We start from the raw sequence: 6,144 nt of genomic DNA, 5'->3' as shown, positions 1-6,144 counted from the left end.
GTTGCAGAAGACGTGAGGAATTTCTACAGTCTGTCCCATGATGGTCTTTCTTCAAATAGGATTGTTTCTTGATTTTCTGGTCTTTAAAAATGTGATTTTAATAAAGCCATCTATGAGTGCCAGTGTAGAAGAATTACATCTAATATACTTTACACTAGAAGTGGCCAGTGATAATTACCGTATAATAAAACTTTATAGAACACTGTTTTTTAAGACCTTATACATAGGATAGCGTTCTGCTAAACCAGAACTCGTGAAAAGCCATAAACTAAGACATCCCTGAAAATGTTCCCACTTTCAAAATGACACTAAGTTACATTTATATTAAAAGACTTTCTCATTCGCTGACGACTTCACAGTTTTGAAAGCTCTTTGCCCTCGTGACCGCATTTCAGCCTGGTGTCAGCCTAGGAAGGGAGCTGGCATAAGTGTTACTAGAGCTAGTTTCTGGCTAAGAAAAGGAGAGTATGTGACTTACTTCAGGCCCATGGGACAGAGAAAAATTGGGACTTGAACTTGGTCTTTTGAATAGTATCTGGCTTAGTTTGTTTGGGCTGCTGTAGCAAAATACCGCAGACCGGGGGGCTTATAAAAACAGAAATTTTACTTCTCACAGTGCTGGAGGCTGGAAGTATGAGTTCCAAGTACCCTCAGGGTCGGGTGAGGGCCCTCTTCTGGTCATAGAATTCTCACTGTCCTCGTGGTTTTGGAGGTTTTCTTTTTAACATGTTAAAAACCATTCAGTTTTATTAATGAACAAATATTAAGTTCACAACTAGTCTTAGTAAGGCCTTTCACAATGCACTGTATCATCCTAGATCCGAGTATAGATGACAAGAACTCAGAAGTATTCGTGTTCTTCTGATACAATAAGAGTTGTGATTTCTATGGTTTGCAAAACAGAGGCTAATTATTTAGTAAATATTATGTACAAATGTACATAATTTTATGACCTTTTAGGAAGGGATAACTGATAATTATCTGTGAAGATGTCTTCATTTCAACCATGTCAACTAATATCCGTGACTTATATTACTTTTATAAAGATGCATCATGATTTTTGTTTTGGTTTGGTTTTTGGGGGGGAAGTAATTAGGTTTGTTTATTTATTTTGTTTTATTTTACTTTATTTAATGGAGGTACTGGGAATTGAACCCATGACCATACATGCGTGGGCTCTACCACTGAGCTATACCCTCCCCACTAAGATACATCAAGATTTTAATAAACTGTCATCTTGTTGTCCTTCAAAAGCAATTTTACAAGAGCACTAATGCCATTCATGAGCTCCAGCCTTGTGACTTAAGCTCTTCCCAGAGCCCCTCCCCCCAATACCATCATCTTTGAGGGTTAGGATTTCAACATAGGAACTTTGGGAAGACAAAAACATTCAGACCATAGCAGTGTCTTTCTGTTTCTGGAAGGACACAGCAGTCCCAGGAGCAGAGGAACTGTTTTATAAATGTAATTTGTTTGCATTCTTGAGAAATTTAGTAGCTGTGTGAACACCCCCAAGAAGCTGAAATCTGAGGCATCCTCTTGGATGAAGACTTGACTCTTGTAAGGTGGAGAATTGTGATTGTCTGCACTGCTCAGGAAACTCAGGAGACTGCAAAAAGGCTGTGATTCCTCAAGACTTCTATGCTTTTCTGTCGTGGTTCTCAAGAAAAACAAGCTCCCTCCTCCAGCGTGTATTTTGGGGCTCAGAATTTAGACCTGTGTCATTGTGCCAAGTTTGTCATTAGTCTCCTGCAGATATCAGCCATATTATATATAGAATAATCTTGTTTATAGTTTCTTTGGCTTCTTATTATGAAATGTTCCTTAACTCATGAGTGTTACATATGCCAAAAACCACTTTTACCCCAAAGAAAAATAGCTGGTGTCCTGCGAACACTTAACAAAAATATTTTCAACGTGCAGTTAGGACACAGTTGAAGTACATTGCTGGCTCACTTCCAATCCAGAAGTGGAGTATAAACTTCATGGGATTACTTTTTTAAAAATTAAAAAAGTGCTACAGGTGATTTTTTTTTAAATCAGAAATTACAATGAGATAGAAAGTGAAAAGTCAAAGTTCCCCTTTCCCCCATTCCTGTCTCCCAGAGGTAATCACTGCCCACCATTTTCTCTGTGTTACTACGTATGTAGGCGTGTATGCCTGCATAGAGATACACACACGTACACATGCACTTACAATTTTTAAAGAACGGAATCATACTGTACATTGTATTTTGAATTTAATTCAACCAGTAAATTATAGTTGGAGATAAAGATTATTTCTCACACTGCAACGCTGCTGATGGTTCTGCAGTAAACATTCTTACACACAAAGCTTTGCCTACTTATGTCTTTCTACTCAATTAAATAATTTCCTACAAGTGGAATGTGTGAATCAAAGGGAATGTACATTTGATGTTTTGACGATTGCCAAAAAGGTGGTGCCCGTTCCTTTCCATCAACAGCTTATAAATGCCATCTCTTCCTGCCCTCCTCAGCATTCTTATTTTAGTCTCATAAATTAAAAAGAACACCTTAGTGTTTTGATTGTAAATTGATTACTAGTAAAATTGAACTTTTCATGTTTCATGTCACTTGAATTTCTTCTGTGAATTGTGATTTTTTTTCTATTTTTCTATTGCGGAATCAGTGTGTTTTGCATCGCTGTTATTTAGGATGACCATTGATGCCATTACTTTTAATTCAAACACACAGAGATCAGGGGTTCTGTAGGTCATTGGTACATGCCTCTTAAAGTTTATGGGTATTATCACTGCCCTGTTTACAAAGCAAGGGAGTAGTATTGAGCAGACAGCAACCAAAATGACCCAGAAGCCCCACATTGATTCCCAAGTACTTGAAGACCTGATGGAGACACTGCCTGTAAATACATAGAAGGTTTGGGAATCTCATCCACTGCCCCATTGCTTACCCATTTGGTGGAGGTATGCACGTTGGAAAATACATGTTCTCCAAAATGTTTGTCTGCTAATCTGCTGGCAAGTCATAATAACCCTATGAATCTACAGTGACTGAGTCAAATGGCACCTCCCTGAAGTTGAGCAATGCGCTACATCTACAATCATCAGTGGTCATCCTGAAGTTCTCCCTGGAGGCTGGCCCACGGCTTGTGGTGGAGTAAGAGCCGGCCTTGAGAAGCAAGTAGCTCTGAAATTCCCATTTTCAGGTTCTGCGAAAAGACAGTGTGAACTCAAAGTCAAGATACATTGGTCCAGGTGAACTGTTTCATAAAATCTTGAATGTACGTTTACATAATCAAGGAATTTGAAACAAGGTGAAATGAAGGGGCTTTTTTTTTTTTTCCTGTCCCGAAATTTTAGGAGACTTTACTCTTGGCTAGAGGTATAGGTGCTGTCCCTGAGGTTGCCGGTTCCAGCAGGCTTAGGGAGGTCACCTCAACTCTTAGCTGTCACCTATGCTAACATGTCTCTTCTTTGAATGCTTTTCTCTTAATCATGAGTTTTAAACTTTCATTATTATTTTCTAGTACTTTATTCAGAACATTAGTATAAAATATCCTGCAATAATTATAATGAGTAAGATAATAATAAATAGCCACAGTTTGTTTAATGCTCTGTAACAAGCACTTTTCATAAATTAATTTGGGAGAGAATATGTGAATTCTTTAATTTTTTAATATAATGTTCCCATCCCCTAGTAAAAATAAGCCTTTTTTCCCAGTGCCAGATGGAGGGTCCGGCTCTTTTAAAACTGCAAAGGGAACCTATGATTATACATCTCTCCCTTGGGGGAGAAGAGAAAGTGAAAGTCCAGTTTTAAAATTATATTTACAAGTAAACTTCATGACCTAGAGTTAGGCAGTGGTTTCTGAGGTATGACAGAAAAATCACAAGCAACCAAATGAAAAAATAGATAAATTAGACATCAAAATTTAAAACTTCAAGAAAGTCCAGGGACAGTCCACAAATAGGAGAAAATTGAAATCATATATCTGATAAGGGTATAGTATCCAGAATATGTAAGTTACTCACCATCCAACAATAAACAATAAACAATTTTAAATGAGCAAAGGATTTGAATAGACATTTCCCCAAAGACATGTATCAATAGCCAATATACAAATAAAGGGATGCTCAACATCATTGGTCATTAGGGTAATACAAGTTAAGAATATAAAAATGAATATATGTATGTATATGCACGACTGGGATATTGTGCTATACACCAGAAATTGCCACATTGTAACTGACTATACTTCAATTTTAAAAAATTCAAACCCATGAGGAGATAACACTTTATACTCACTAGAATGACTATTTAAAAAAATGAAAAATAAGTGTTGGAGAGGATGTGGAGAAGTCGAAGTCTTCATTTACTGCTGGTGGGAATGTAAAATGGTGCAGTGTCTTTGAAAAACAATTTGGAAGCTCTTCAAAAATTTAAACATAGAGTTACCAAATGACTCAGTGGTTCTACTCCAAAGTATACACCCAAGAGAATTTAAAACATATATTCACTCAAAAACTTGTGCATGAATGTTTATAGCAATATCTTCTATTTTCCCCAAAGTGGAAACAACCACATGTCCATTCACTGTTGAGTGGATGAACAAAATGTAGTATATCACAGTGGAATATTATTCCACCATAAAAAAGAGTGAGCTACTGAGACTACCACAAGGATGACCCCTGAAAACATCGTGCAAGAGAAGGCAGTCACAAAAACCACTTATTATATTATCACCTGCATGTGAAGTATCCAAAACTGACAAATGGCAGAAAGTAGATTCATGATTCCCAGAAGCTTGGGGGAGGGGAGAGTGGGCAATGACTGATTTTGGAAAATTTCTTTTAGGGGGATAATGAAAAGGTTCTGGAATTAATGGCAATGGTTGCACAACCTCGTGACTCTACTAAAAACCACTGAGTTGTACGCTTTTAAAAAATGACGTTTACGAGGCTATTGAAAACACTGCGCTTGGAATCAGGAGGTCTGGGTTTAAATCTCAGCCCTGTTTCTCACTAATTGTGTGAACCCAGACAGGTCATTTAACTTCTGCCTCTCAGTTCCTCATCCTTAAAATAGAGATAACATCTGTTTGACAAAGCTATTAGGGCTGACTGAGAGTCACTGTGAAATCACACCGTGCCCACAATGCAGTAGGTTTTCCATAAATGCCACCTGAATTGAAATTGGATGAATACAAGTGGACCTTGTAGGTGTGCTCCTACGTGTGTATATATATGTATTTAATGTATATCATGTATGTTTGTCATAGGCAGTCAGCCATGGGTCAGTGAGTCTCCTCTGAACAGTGCAAAAGGAAGACTCATGCTTCATTTCAAAGGCAATATAATGTAATGGTTAAGCTCGTGAAATCTGAAACCAGACTGCCTGGGTTCAAATCCCGTCTTTGTTTCTTACTGGCTATATGACCATGGGCAGATTACTCAGATTATTTTTTTTCTTTGACATTTTTTATTGATCTGGAGCCATCATTTGTTTCTCCCTCACCTCATTCTGAAAATAAAGCTGAGAACATTTTCAGAAATACAATTTCACAAGACAGACATTAAGGAGATGTGGAAATAGGAATAAAAAGAAAATAGGGCAAGGAAATAAGACAAGATTAATATAGAAAAATAAATACCATACAATAAATAGAAATAGTTCTGAGTTTCCTAGTGACTAGCAAAAATAGAAACATGACCATTTACAGCATTCTCAACATGCACAAGATGAAACCAAAGCTGGTTAGAAAAAAATCCTGCATTTCCCCTAATACTGGCAATTTGAGTTAAACAGCGCTTCATATTCTGAAAAGCATATCAATAACGTGGAATGCCAGTCCCTACCCCACCCTGCTGGAGGTGCAGTGGTTCATCAAAGGCTGCCTTTTGTAGATGAAAAAATACTCTATGTCTTAGAGTTCCCATCTGTAAATGGGAATAAAAATAGTACTCACTCTATAGGGTGTTCTAAGTGTTAAGTGGTGCAAAGAAGTGTTCAGGAAATATCATGACTTAAACTGTGGAGCCGGTGAAATGTTAGTCCCTTGATGGCAGTGAGCATTGTCTCATTCACCTTTGTGACACCTAGTAGAGGCACAATAAGTATCTGTTGAACTGAATGTAGTCTTCTAGAGACCGGCAAGAACCAAGC

This window comes from Vicugna pacos, chromosome 8 (genome assembly GCF_048564905.1).
Source record: "Vicugna pacos chromosome 8, VicPac4, whole genome shotgun sequence".
Classification (NCBI taxonomy): domain Eukaryota; kingdom Metazoa; phylum Chordata; class Mammalia; order Artiodactyla; family Camelidae; genus Vicugna; species Vicugna pacos.
Note: the sequence above shows the minus strand (reverse complement) of the source record.